Source organism: Furipterus horrens, unplaced genomic scaffold, assembly GCF_987537825.1.
Source record: "Furipterus horrens unplaced genomic scaffold, mFurHor1.1.pri manual_scaffold_9, whole genome shotgun sequence".
Classification (NCBI taxonomy): Eukaryota; Metazoa; Chordata; class Mammalia; order Chiroptera; family Furipteridae; genus Furipterus; species Furipterus horrens.
This window is the reverse complement of record NW_028327179.1, coordinates 45091218-45105818: the sequence shown is the minus strand read 5'-3', so window position 1 is coordinate 45105818 and position 14601 is coordinate 45091218. Positions and strand designations below refer to the sequence as shown.

Here is a 14601-nt window from a genome sequence, read left to right as displayed (position 1 = left end):
TTAATGTCAATTCAACTGAGCAGTGCCCAGGTTAATGATGCTATGTCTCATCTCACAGATGGAAACAAGAGTACAGACAGACCTTAAACTGGTTTTCTTTGAATTAGCTGCCATCAGAACAGAGGGAAAGACCCCATTCCCAGGGTCTTTGTTTGAGGCTCCACTGAGTAGGCCACACTGGCACCCTCAACAGAGGTGCATTCTGTAGTCAGATAAAGGCCTGCTGTTTGTTAACAAAATAAATGAGGAGTCCCAAACAAATCCACTAAACAACCCAAAGCAATCAGAACTATTAGCAAGGGATCACACATATTAGTCCATAAAGATACAGTAGATTGGCAGGTAAAAAATTAAATGATAGAGTGTAATATTCAAGATACTTGCAAAGAATCATTAAAAGGCAAAAAAGTTATGTAACTACTTACTAATGATCTCCATTTAACATTTAATCATGTTTTTTGGTGAGATTGAATTATTTTAATAAATTTTAGAAATATTTGTTTTAATCAATTATGTCTATGTCTGGCAATGGACATATAAACACAGTTGGTACATCAGATCATTTAAAATGTTTGAGGAAACCTTATTTGTAGGAGCATGTCATTCATCTTTGTTATAGTTACTCAATAAACATCTAGAATGAAGGCAGTACTGAAAACCCTCAAAAGAATATTTTCTGATGTAGAAGAACCAGACTACTGTTTAATACATTTAGAATTTTGCTTAAAGCAGATTATATCTGTTTTTTATTCCATTACATGCTTGGTGTCTACTAAATATTTTTAAAGATGCACATCTGGAAAATAACCAGTCTTTTTAAACTTGATATCAGATAACTTGGAAATATAAAGTTACCTCCTCTCCTAACAACAAATTTAACATACCCATGTCTCTTTAATGCTGTGATACCTATAGTATAGTTTCTTCAACATCTATAGTAGAAAATCATACTGCAGAAATATTTTTTTATTTATTTCTTTTTGTTTTAGAGGCCTACTGACTAAGTAAAGTTTTTATAATCATACTTAATGAGCTAGAACTTGGTTAGATGTTTTAGTTGTTTAAAACATATGAGCTAAAGTCCACATTTTACATAGACTCTGAAGGCAGCAATTTGGGTACTTTCAACTCAAACTAGCTGAATGAGTATGAGGATTTTGGGGGCCCACACAATTGAAAACTTCAGGGTTAGTACTCTTCAGGCGCAGTTGAATCAAACTGCCAACTCTTTCTTCTTAATTTTCTCTGTTCTTTACTTTGCTGTTGCTTTAACCCAGACTGATTTTCCTTGAGGTTCTAAGATGGCCCTCAGCAATATGAATATGTTTCCTAGTTCTTATACACAGAGGATGGGGATGGGTGTTGTGAATGTAAGTTTGCGATATAGTCTTTCCTGTAAGTCCGCCAGGTAAATTGCTTGGCTAGATGCCTACTGAGCAACCTGGAACCAAGGAGTAGACAGGAACCATGCAAGATGACTATGCTATTCACTTGGCATTTATTGAATGCAGGTTCACTCAATGTAGAACATCAACATACATTAATATCCTACTTGTACTCAATCTAAGAGAAATATAACACACACACACACACACACACACACACACACACAGAGAGAGAGAGCAACCAATGGGGAATAACAAACCCAAGTCTCAGATTCTCAGTCTGCAGGTCCGGGAAACAGCATGGTGGGCAAGGGAATCATTAGCATCTTACAAGGAAAGACCTCTGGAGCCAGGTGGGCAGCAGAGCAGATGAAGTTCTCAATCCAGCAAGGAAGAGCCTCTGGTGGCTGAAGCCAAGGGAGATCAGTGTGGCATGGAACTTTACTCTAGTGTGTCGTCGTCGGCAGCCGTCCGTCTCGAGAGACGATGGTGTAGCTTCTTAAGAGTCTATCTGCACCGCTGAGAATGGCTGTGCAGTCCGACTCGGGAGTGACATGGTATCTGTCTCCTCCCGTGTTGAATCGACATCTTGCGATGACGCTGAAGCTACAGAGCCTGGGCAGGGTGATATGGAGGGTCTGCTGTTGCCCATGCAGCAGACCCCCCCTCTCTTAGCAGCTGAAGGGTCCAAGGGAAAGACGGAGTCAATACAGCTTGGCTTCAGGTGCGCCGCAGGAGTTGCCGGTGTTGACTACAATGTCAAACCGCCTTAGGGACTCCGGCTCCTTTTCAATTATACCTTGAAATTGGTGTACTAATCCCTTCTGGGTCTCTCTTGATAAGTGATGGCAAGTAGGGTATTTTCCTAGGAGCCTATCTATGCATGGTCACACTCTTCAGACAAGGTTGTTCTGGTCACATGTACAGATATCTTAGTTGTGTCTCCTTGCCAGATGTGTCTAGTGTGACTTAGGTCATTTCCCTCCTGAACCAAAGTGTTATGGCTGACTGGCAGCCATGATGGTTGATATGAGTGATTCCATTTTGCTTTATATACTTTATGCTATTTTGACCAAACCAATGCCATTTTATTGGTCCTTCTCTCCACAGTGGGGAAGAGATGATAGTAGAAAGATTGATTCCTAACAATGTCAGACAAAGAAATATAGGCTTTGTGAGAGTCCCGTGGGAAAATGCATGTCTTATAATACTCCCTTTTTAATGAAATAAAGATATATATTAAATAGAACATTGGGATTTTTATTGACAATACTATGTTAATGCCATGTTGATAAATGTTTCATAAGTCAAAATATGAAGGTAGCCTTGGAGTCCTTCCTCTGAACTTGGTATTAAAGGGCATCTCTGAAAGCTAACTCAGCCATTCATGGCTTCTGGAACACAAGCTTCTTCTGTACACAGGATGCACTGAGAAAGGACCTGAGAATGTTAATTCTTAAATAAATGCTCCTATTTTTTTTCCCTCTGGAAAATGGAAGCATCTCTTAGTGATTATGATTTAGTCAGTTGAAATTGCTGAATTTAGTCATATTTATTCATTATGTTTCATCTTCAACTAAAAATTGAAGCCAGTTCTCAAAAATCTTCATATATTGGAATTTTTTCAAAACATAGGCATTGTCTATTCTCAGCTTTAATTTTATTCACCTAGGATTGGATGAAGATTGTCTGAAAGTGACTTATTCAAGGGTAGACTATTTTAGTCATAGGAAAAAAACAAAACAAGTTTCCAAGCAATTAATTTACACCAAAAGACTTGAAAAGAAAATCACCACAGTATTTTTCCCCTAACCTAAATAACATAGCAGGTAAGCCAGAGAAAATTTAGTAAATAATAAATTTAACTTAATTGTATTTTTTTAGTTTTATAGCTTAAAGAATTTAAATATTTTCTACTACATAGAATGGTAAATATGAGGTTAAAAAATAAGTGGCAGAGTAAATTCAGTTTTGATTAAGATGTTTTTTTGTAATATTTGGAAACCCATGATTGTGTATTGAACTTCCATTAGAAATGAGATGTCTTTTCAAAACAGAAATATCTGTAAATATCTGTGGATAGTATGAGCATATCCATAAAGGAATGAAGGACCAAAGGCTTCTCTTGATTGGAGTCAGCTGTGCCTTTGTAAGTGAAATTGCAATAAGTTAATGTGGATACAATTCCAAATCTACGTACCTAAAATGATGCATTATTTTGAAAGAATATTAAATAAAAATAATTTGTCAAATAAAAGTCAAGTAGGACAGGTAAATATAGGGTAATCAAGAAAGAACAGAACGAAAACTTAAAACAGAAGCTTGTGAAAGAGAAAAGTCTATACTGAAGCATATGAAAACAATATTCTGTGACATTCCTTTTTATAACATGGGAAATACTTAATGGTTTTTAATTTTGAGTTGCATGACATGATGTTGTTTCCATGTTTTTGCAGATTTATTTCACCTCCAAATTTTACTCACAGTGGTTTCTTTCCTTTAACCTACTGTGATTATCCAGTTTTCCCTTAGGAGTTGTAGAAAATGAGAGGAAAAACAGGCCTAGCAACAATCTTGGATCATGTCCAGAGAATGGTTTTAGTCCTTGGAATACATGGAGGATGCTGCTCCAAGCCTTGTATATACAGCTTGGGAAAACAATGATATTCTCTGTGTGTATTTACTCCTGAACAGGAAAGCATGGTATTGTTAACAAAAGAAGTTTTAGAAGTACACTGAATCATACACAGGCAAACATAAGCATCTCAATTCACACTTGTATTTTTCCCCATGAACTGGAAGCATTGTGGAGTAAGATAATTTGCTTACCTAAATACCACAACTGAGAGACCTTGGACCCAAAAGACAAGAAAACAGTTGTATCTTAGCAGTCTCTCAGGATAGATGTACTAATTGAACAGAGTAAAACTTGCAGGAGTAGCAGAGGTATTTAAGGGTGACATTCCATAGCAATTCAGACTCCATAACCTGTTGTTTATTTAAATCACAATGACAAGACGAAAGAGAAGAGTGACATTCAGGTATCTGAAAGAGGATGGTCACAATAAACATGTTGTGAGTCCTGTGGTGCTTGTTAGAGAGCGATGCAGATGACAGATACTTGCACAAAGACATGCTTGATGCTACCCAAATCTATCTAGTAGTGTCACGAGCATCTGTTAGTGATATAGTCTTTCCTATAAGATAGCCAGGCAGCTATTTGGCCAGCTGCCTGCTGAGCAGCCCAGCACCAGGGAATAGACAAGAGTCACACACAGTAACTATGCTATTCCCTCAGCTTCTATTGAGGGCAGGTTGATTCAAAGTAGAACATAAATATGCATTAATATCCTACTCATTCTTTAACAATCTAAGAGAATTATAACACACACACACACACACACACACACAGAGCAATCAATAGGGTATAATAAACCCAAGTCCCAGAGTCTCAGTCTGCAGGTCCGGAAGACAGCATGGTGGGCACAGGAGTTGTCAGTGTCTTGCAAGGAGGGATCTCCAGAGCCAGATGGGCAGCAGGGCAGATGAAGTCCTCAGATCAGCAGGGCAGAGCTTCCGGTGGCCGATGCCAATGGGAGATCAGCGTGGCATGGAGCAGCACTCTGGTGTGTGGAGCTCGACTATCTCAGCAGTGGTCTGAAACCTGCCTCAGTTACACCTGAAAAGTGGTATACTGTACCCTTCTGGGTATTTTCAATAAATGTCTTGTCACTCCTGATGGCAAATTTGGAATTTGTCCAAACACTTATGGGTGTATATGGCTGTTTTGCTTGACACCCCTGCTGGCAAGAGTGGAACTTCTCCAGGAGCCCATCCATGGGTGGTCCCTCTCTGCAGACATGGCTGTTCTGATCACATGGGCAGATATCTCAGCTATGTCTCCTTGCCAGATGTGTATGTTCTGACCACGTGGGTAGGTATCTTAAGTGTGTGCCATTGTCAGATATGTCTTAAAATAACTTAAAGCAGTTTTCCTCTTGAACCAAAGTGCCATTGCTGACTGAAGGCCATGTTAGTTGATGAGTGACTCCACTTTGTTTTATATACTTTATGCTATCTTGACCGGACAAATGCCATTTTATTGGTCCTGCTCTCCACATAGAGTTAGAAGGATGGAGGATTTCTTTCTATTTAACCACAAGGTAAGCACCTTTATCAAGTCCATTGTTGGTGCTCCACAGTACAAAGCAAACTTCAGTGCTGATACTAAAGTGTCAGGGTTAAAATGAAGTTTAATAAATCAAACTTATTTATTACTCAAAATTTAAGTGTGGGGGTTTCAAAGGGAAGGTTTTACTCTGCCTCTGATGAATATTCATTTCTTTTATGCAAGCAGATAACCAGCTATATCACAGACATACACGCAGGATAGTTACAAAGTTTTGATATTTTAGAATTATCCTGAATTTAAATGCTATCTGTCTAATGCATTATAGAGTAGTTGTCTGCCACTATTTAATCTGTCTGGATTCTAACATTTACAGTTTCTAGAATATACGCACGGAAAGACGTAAAAAGGCAATTTAAACAATCCATAACATTTCCAGGAAAACATTTGCTTCTTTGAAATCTTAAGAATATGTTTCAAGTTCTTCATTTGAGTTCTTCACTTTAAAACAAACCTCTTGGAAGACAGAAAATTTAGGCTTTTCCAAGAGCCCACTGAAAGTTAACTTAGAAAATGACTATTTGACTTTGCTATAGGGTTTGATGGACTGTTTTATATTCCTTTAAAACTCCTAGCAGAAGCTGCTGTGTCACTCAAATTCAGGCTTTGTGCCAAATGTTTCTTGGAAGTGTCAGGGAGAAGGATCAAACTTCCTCATTTCGGAAAAAAGGAGAGAGAGAGTGGCATATAAAATGTATTATTTCCCGTGTGGTAATTTTAAAAATAAATTGTTTTTATATAATGTGGTTCTTAGAAACTTTTTTTCAGCTTTAAAATGAAATCTAATTCGGTATGCTTCCAAGTCCCTAAGAAAATATTGTGTCTGTGTCTGTGTGTCTGTGTGGATGTATGTGTGTTTAACTCTTTCAGAAATCTGATGCCCAAATGTTGGGTATCTTTAAACTTAAGGTAACAGACTTTCAGATGGCATAAATGTCAATATAACTAAGTTTTTCCATGACAGGCTTGTCAGTGTGGTTACTATGTTTATTTAAAAATGGAACAAAATCACTTTGTTTCATTGGATAATTTATCTGATTTCTTTATATAAATTTTTCACTTTTTATACATTCATCATGCTATTCAACTTTTTAAATGTCATATAAACATAATAACAAAAACCTAGTATTATTTTAGCATTCTAAAGCATATCATTTTGATCGAGCATTGATCCAATGTAAATTAATTTCTCTTAACTCTTCTTAAAAATATTTTATTTATTTGAAGATCCCACATCAGGGACTGTTTCTAGTCTAGATTACATTTCTTGACATTAAAATTTGTTGTACTCTCAATTCAATGAACTTTCTATTCTCCGCTCTATGAATTTCAAATTTGTTGATCGCATAACTTTTTTCTCAACCTTTTTATTTAGCATTCATTAACTAAATGCTTGCTTGTGTTATTGATCTTTTTTTCTCTTTCATCACACTGTGTTTTGAGGCCTAGTTATTCTTTTACCTGAATACTTCTGCCCCACCCCCAATAATTTCCCATCTAATGTATGAATACAAATTACACTGAGAACTAGGTTCATCATAACATTTCCTTTTTATTTATTTTTTTAGTATAATTTAAATGTTGACTTTTTTCCCCCCCTCACCTTAGAAAGTTAAGGAAGCTTTGCAAATATTTCCGGTAAAAGATTAGGTCTGCCAAGATTTTTAGATGACCTATGAAATTTACACATTAATCTGACCCCACCCACATGGGAACTATCCACAGAGGTGGTCTCTCTTTAATCTCTTTTATACACATCTCCTACCATGGCTTCTTTTACACATATGGGCAAGTTTCTTTTATTTCTTTATTTTATCTTTAATAATGCCCTTGAAATATTATTTTAAAGCTGATATTAGAAACCTTCATATTAGACTGTCAAGCTTTCACTAGCATGACATTGTACCATTGTGTCCTGTGCATTTAGCATTCTCTTATTAACTTACGTCCATATATATTTATTTAATACTTATTTATTTTTATTTCTTTGTGTAAAGCCTTTCCTCACCATAGCAGGTAGAACATGCCTTTGGTTTAATACTCCTACAACTGAAGATGGCAGCAGTTGAAAAAATAGATGTATGTTTATATATACATGCTGTGTAATCATGGGTATATTATATATGTGTATAAATATCTGTGTGTGTATAAAGCTCCCTGATTAGTTATCCCCAAGAATTATAGTGCTAAAACAAATTCACCTTATAGTTTTAAACTATTCTGAGATAGTTTACAGGTCTTTTATTTTTTTAATTAATTATTTATTTGTTTGTTTGTTGTTTTGTTTATTTATTTATTTTTAGAGAGAGGGGAAAGGAGAAAGAGAGGGAGAGAGACATCACTGTGTGGTTGCCTCTCACTTGCACCCCCAACTGGGGACCTGACGTGCAACCAAGTCATGTGCCGTGACTGGGAATCGAACCAGTGACACTTGGCTCGCAGGCCGAAGCTAGTTTACAGGTTTTTAGAATGGATTTCAATTGCCTTATTTAATCTCAAAATAATTCTGTTAATTGCCACTTACTGAATATGATCACTGTTCATTTCCTGTTTCTTGTGTTTACATACCATTTTTCTCTTAATACAATACCAAATATTGTACAATTATTTTAAATTGTTATTCAGTTTATATAAAAGTGTTGAAAAGAGTGTGTAAAATGAGTTATTGATCAAGGACTTATTTATCGTTCTGTTTTCTCTCTCAGAAAAGAGTGTAGGTTCTCAGTTAGTCTATGTGGATTTTAATCCTTGTTTTGGCATGTTTAGCAGGGTGACCTCAGATAGTCGTCTAAAGAGCCCAGTAAGGTGATACTATAGGTCAACGAAGTAATACATGTGAACTTCTTAGCTTAACAGCTAGCAGATAGCAAGCCTCCAATATGTATCAACTCTGTTATTATATCATCATAATTTATGTCTTTGTTTACTTATAAAATCTAGAATTATAATGTATATTATACTAAAATTCTTTTCATTTGCTGAATTGTAAAAAAAGAAATTCCTTTTTTTTAAAGATTGTGCTAATTTATTTTTTGAAGCAGGGAAGAGAGAGAAACAAATTGATTGCCTCTCACATGCCCAACTGGAGACAACCTTGCAACCCAGGCATGTGCCCTGACCAGGAGTTGAACCAGTGAACTTTTGTATTGCAGAAAGATGCTCAACCAACTGAGCTATGCCAGTCAGGGCAAAAAATTCATTATTTAAAACTCTTTGCTACATAGAACCTGCATCTAGCTTTACATCTTTCAATTTAAATCTACCATCTGCGTTAATCTTCAACTCAAGTGAAGCTTATATTCTCTTTGACAAGAAAGGAAGTCAGGAATATGATTACTATGTGTTGCCCAGTTCACAATTCTATTATTGTTAATAAAGCTGTGATCAGCACATGGGCCATGTGATCCCTCTTCTAGCACTCTTATAATACATCTATCATCTGCTTCTCAGATATGTTGCAATATTTATCTTACTCAACTTACTTTACTCTTCCGCTTTTACTTCACAAGTGTTAAATTCCATGAATCAGCTTATCTAAAAGTACTGTTATAAAGGAATTTTAAGGACCATACAAATGCTAGAATAAGTTTTGTTTATTCTTTTGTGTTTTTGAAGTGGAAAAAAGCTTTCAAAACATGACACAATACTTAAAAGAAAATTATTATAAAAGTTAATGGCATAAAAATTCAAAACTTTACTAATTTAAAAGTACAATAAAGATAAATTTAAACATTTTTAAATTGTCAAATGTCAGAAGACTATCCTTACCAGTTAATAAGACAAAAGATACATACAAAAAAGATAAACAAGGACATTATCACAAGTATTTTAAAATACATATTGCCAATCTGCTTAAAAAAATAGGTTAAACTTTACTCAAATATTTACCAATAAAAAAAGAATTTGTTAACAAACTTAAAGTTCTGCATAAGCCAGCATAAATGAGGTATGCCAATAAGCATTCTCATACATTGTATACATGCATGAATAGAAATTTGGTGAAATTCTTATGAAAAAAGGAAGTACACACTTTTAACTTAGAAATTATACTTTCTGCTGTTTACTGATGTCTTAGCACCAATAAAAAAAACTATATGTACATAAATTTTTAGCATGGTTTTTGTAAGATCAAGATCTAGTAAAAATAAAAAATGTCCATTAAGTAGGAGACTGGTCATTTAAAAGACAATACATTATTTATTATGGAATTTTTTTTTAATTTTGGAAAAAGACAAATTTTATCCATGATATGAGAGTATCTCCAAGGCACATAATGCGAGAAGAGGCAAGTTGCAGTAAGTACAATTAATTATATGTAATACCCCATATACATATGTATATAAGTTTGAAATTCATGAAATTACTAGGGTGGTGAGAACATACCTAAAATTGGTTACTTCAGAGGAATAGAACTGGAGATTGGAGGAGACTTCGTATTTTATAACTTTCTATAATTTTTAATATTTCTTAATTGTCCATATTTGTTTAATAAATCTCTAAAATAAAAATGTGCTTACTAGCTAATGATCACCATAGCAGTTATTTACTAAACAAATACTATATATCAGCCTCTGCACAAAGTCCTTCGTATGATCACTCTCAGTCTTTACTAAAATTCTGAACTAGAGATATTTTCATTGTGATTAAGGGAGGCAAAGTAGTTAGGAAGTGACGAATGCCAAATTCAAACAGGGGTTCATTCACTTTCACATCAAATGCTCTATCTCAGTCAAACCATTGCAAATTCATGGTATGAACAAGCAGCATAATAAACCCAGGTTTCTGGTTATTCTCACTCTCTTAGAAATATTATTATAGTTATGATAATAATTGTGTGAGTTCATTCATTCAACCAGCTTGAGCCTGGTCTGTGCTCTTGGGATTCAGCGGTGAACTAAACAATGCGTCCTCCTCATTAAACCAATATTTTAACAGATGCAGAGCCTGGACAAGAAAATAAGTCAAGTGCATGTCTCATGGTGCTATGTCATATCACCTGCAGAAAATAAAGCAGAGAAGGGAGAAAAGGAACAAGAGCCCAATGGGAAGGGAAGCACATTTGAGTGCCTAGTAATGAGGCCCCTGACAGGTGTTGCACACAACTTACCTCACTTAATTCTTATTATCACAATCTTACTGAGTTTTCTCTATTTTTTTTATTAAGAAAATAAGAGTAAGTAGTTATTGAACTCCTAGTCCCCAGTCATTGTAGCAAGTGCCTGGTAATATCATGGTTCACTCATGTCTGTCTGATACTAAACCCTATGTTGTCTCTCAGCAAAAAAAGAGTTCCCAAAGAACTGTGCCTAAGTTGATTTTATTATATTGAAAACTTTATCCTTCATTCTACTAAATGTATCTAGGGTGATAGTGGATTTACATAAGGGAAAGGCATACTGTCATTAAATAAAACACATCTCTTTAAAACATTGTGGGTATGTAATCTTGTAAAAATGAAAACATCAACATTCTTTAAAATGGATGCAACATTTTTCTGCCTTATTGCTCAAGGTGTATATTTTGCTCAAAATCTAAATATATAGTTGTAGATTTTACTTAGCTCTGCACTTTCCGGGTCTTGTGTGCTAAGCTGCTGAGGAACTGTCATCTATGGGACTGAACACTTAACAGCTGCTTGTGGGAATGTAAATTTGAGTCTTTGGACTGGTCATGGGAGTGTGTGACATTTTCCACTCCAGAAACAGTCAGAGGATTTGGGTGGATGGCATTAGGTTTCTGATTAAACAGTCATCCAAGTAAGTTTAATGTCAAATTAGGCATCTATTGATATTTTGCCTATATTTATTCTGAAAGATTTTTTCTCTAATACTGTTCATATTTTCATTTTAATTTAACTGTTCTTTCAATATGTTTAAAATATGATATTTTAAAAAGATTGGTGAGCTATTTCTGAATTGTCATGTTGGTATGTGTGTGTGTGCACATGTTAGAATTAGGTTGAGAAGAAAATATTTCAAAGCAGTTTAAATTAATAAAATTGATGTGCTTAATCAAAATGTTTAATTAGCTTTTATACTACCTTTTGAGTAATACAACAAAGATAGAAGGTTACCGTTATAAGGAAATTATTTTTTAAGGTAAATGAAATCTCTCTAAGCTAGTCTTTTAAAATGAAAGCATAAATTATAATGAAATTGTTCAAGGCCATTTCTACTTTATCCTAATTAAGTGATCTGAAATTTGAAAAAAAAAATCCCCAAATAAAGTATTTTATAATATGTTATTAATTTTTAAATAAATCTGTCAGTAAAAATACCTTGGAAAAGAAAGCAATGCTTGAGGGTAAAAAAAAAAAAAAAAAGTGCTTTGGATTCTTTCTTCAGTTGTATTGTACTACTAACATATGATAGGATTCCCCACATGCCAAGAAGGAATAACAGGAACAAGCCAATGGTAAGGACTGGTTTAGAGATGATATAATGAACTAAATATATTTCTGCCTGTTTTTGTTAAATTGCTTTATTTCAAAGTATGGAGAGCAGGACCAATAAAATGGCATTGGTCTGGTCAAGATAGCAGAAAGTAGAAGAACAAAGTAGGAGAAATTACAATGCTTGATATCGAACTGTATTACAAGGCCGCTGTAATCAAAACAGTCTGGTACTGGCATAAGCACAGAAAAACAGATAAATGGGACAGAATAGAGAGCCCAGAAGTAAACCCAGGTCTCCATGGTCAATTAATATTTGACAAAGGGGCAGGAGCATAAAATGAAGTAAAAATAGCCTCTTTAACAAATGGTGTTGGGAGAACTGAAAAAAAAAAATGAAACTAGACCACCAACTTACACCATACACCAGAATAAACTCAAGATGGATAAAAGACTTAAATATAAGCTGTGACACTATACAACTCATAGAGGAAAACATAGGCAATAAAATTTCATATATCCCATAGTGCAGTATTTTGGCCGACATATCTCCTAGGGCAAGGGATATAAAGGAAAGGATAAACAAATGGGACTACATCAAACTAAAAAGTTTCTGCTCAGCTAAAAAAGACATCAGCAAGATGGAAAGGGAACCAACCATATGGGAAAACATATTGGCCAATGATACCTCGCACAAGGGTCTGATCTCCAAAATGTATAAAGAACTTATATGAGTTAACATCAGGAAGACAGACAATCCAATTAAAAAATGGAAAAAGGACCTGAACAAACACTTCTCCTAAGAGGCCATACAAAGGGCCCATAGGCATATGAAAAGATGCTCAACACCACTAGTCATCAGAGGGATGTGGAGAAAAGTGAACCCTAGTGCACTGTTGGTGGAAACGCAGACTGTGGAAAACAGTTTGAAATTTCCTCAAGAAACTAAAAATGGGACTGCTTTTTGATCCAGTGATTTCACTGCTGGAATTATACCTGGAGAATCCTGAAACACCAATTAAAAGAACCTATGCACCTCTGTGTTCATAGAAGCACTATTTATAATAGCCAAGTGCTGGAAAGAGCCTAAGTGCCCATCTGGAAATGAGTAGGTCAAAAAACTGTGGTACTTTTCTACAATGGAATACTACACAGCAAATAGAAAGAAGAAACTCCTACCTTTTGTGACAGCATGGATGGAACTGGAGAGTGTTATGCTAACTGAAATAAACCAGGTGGAGAAAGACAGATGCCATGATCTCACCTAATACAGGAACCTAATGAACAAAACAAACAAATGAGCAAAATAGAACTAGATGCATAGAAACAAGGGACAGACTGACAGTGACCACAGGGGAGGGGATAGGAGGAGAAGGGGGGAAAGAAGGGGAATGGGTTTGTCAACATGAACAACAGGGCAGGGATTGACTGTGAGGGGTGGGTGGGTGGGATAGGTGAGAGCAATGGTGGAAAAAGGGGACAACTGTAATAAACGACAACAAAAAAAGATAGCAGAAACAAAGTAAAGTTACTCATGTCATCTAAAATGGCTTTCAGTCAGCAATGACGCTTTGGTTCAGGAGGAAAACTACCTAAGTCACTCTAGACACATCTGGCAACGGTGACATAGCTGTGATATCTGCACATGTGATCAGAATGTCCATGTCTGCAGAATGGGACCACCCATAGATAGGCTCCTGGAGAAATTTCATTCTTGCCAGCAGGGGTGTGAAGCAGAACAGCCGTGTACACCGATAGATTCCTGGACAAATTCCAAACTTGGCATCAAGGGTGACAAGACATTTACAGAAACTATCCAGAAGGGTGGAGTACACCACTTTCCAGGAATAACTGAGGCAGGTTCCAGACCACTGCTGAGACAGCTAAGCTCCACACACCAGAACGCTGCTCCATGCCATGCTGATCTCTGTTGGCATCAGCCACTTAAGGCTCTACCATACTGAACTGAGGACTTCGTCTGCTCTGCTGCCCTGGTTCTGGAGGTCCATTCTTGTGAGGCACTGACAACTCCTCTGCCCATCGTGCTGTCTCCCAGACCTGTAGACTGAGACTCGGGACTCATGTTCATTATTCCCCATTGATTGCTCTGTGTGTGTGTGTGTGTGTGTTATAATTCTCTTAGATTGTTTAAGTGTGAGTAGGATATCAATGCATGTTGATGTTCTACTTTTAGTGAACCTACCTTCAGTAAAAGCTTAGGGAATAGGATAGTTACTGTGCTATTACTCTTGTCTATTCCTTGGTGCTGGGCTGCTCAGCAGACAGCTAGCCAAGTAGATGCCCAGCTTATAGGAAAGACTATATCACTAACATATGCTCATGACACAAAGTTGGCTTGAAAGCATTTATTTAGAGGCCCTTCTGATAGGTGAGAATTTAACCTGAAGATGTTGACTTTGCCTGTAGGATTCCAAAAATTTTTGTAAAAAATGGACTCTTAATATTGAGGGTCCTCCCCTCAAATCTCAAGGACTTCTATTTTGATTAGATTTAAAATGAATGACTCTTTTAAACTAATTCATATATACACTATATATATATATGTAATTCTAAAGAGTAATTCTATTTGAAAGTTATTTAATAGTTGTATTTTGGCTAAAAAATTTAAAGAGAAA

General features: G+C 35.9%; 1 protein-coding gene across 8 annotated transcripts in view; it reads left to right on the top strand.

Annotated features, from left to right (window-relative positions):
- The window catches only part of CD36 (CD36 molecule (CD36 blood group)), a 78908-nt gene that overhangs the window by 25702 nt on the left and 38605 nt on the right, over positions 1–14601 (top strand). The gene's annotated exons all lie outside the window — the stretch shown is intronic.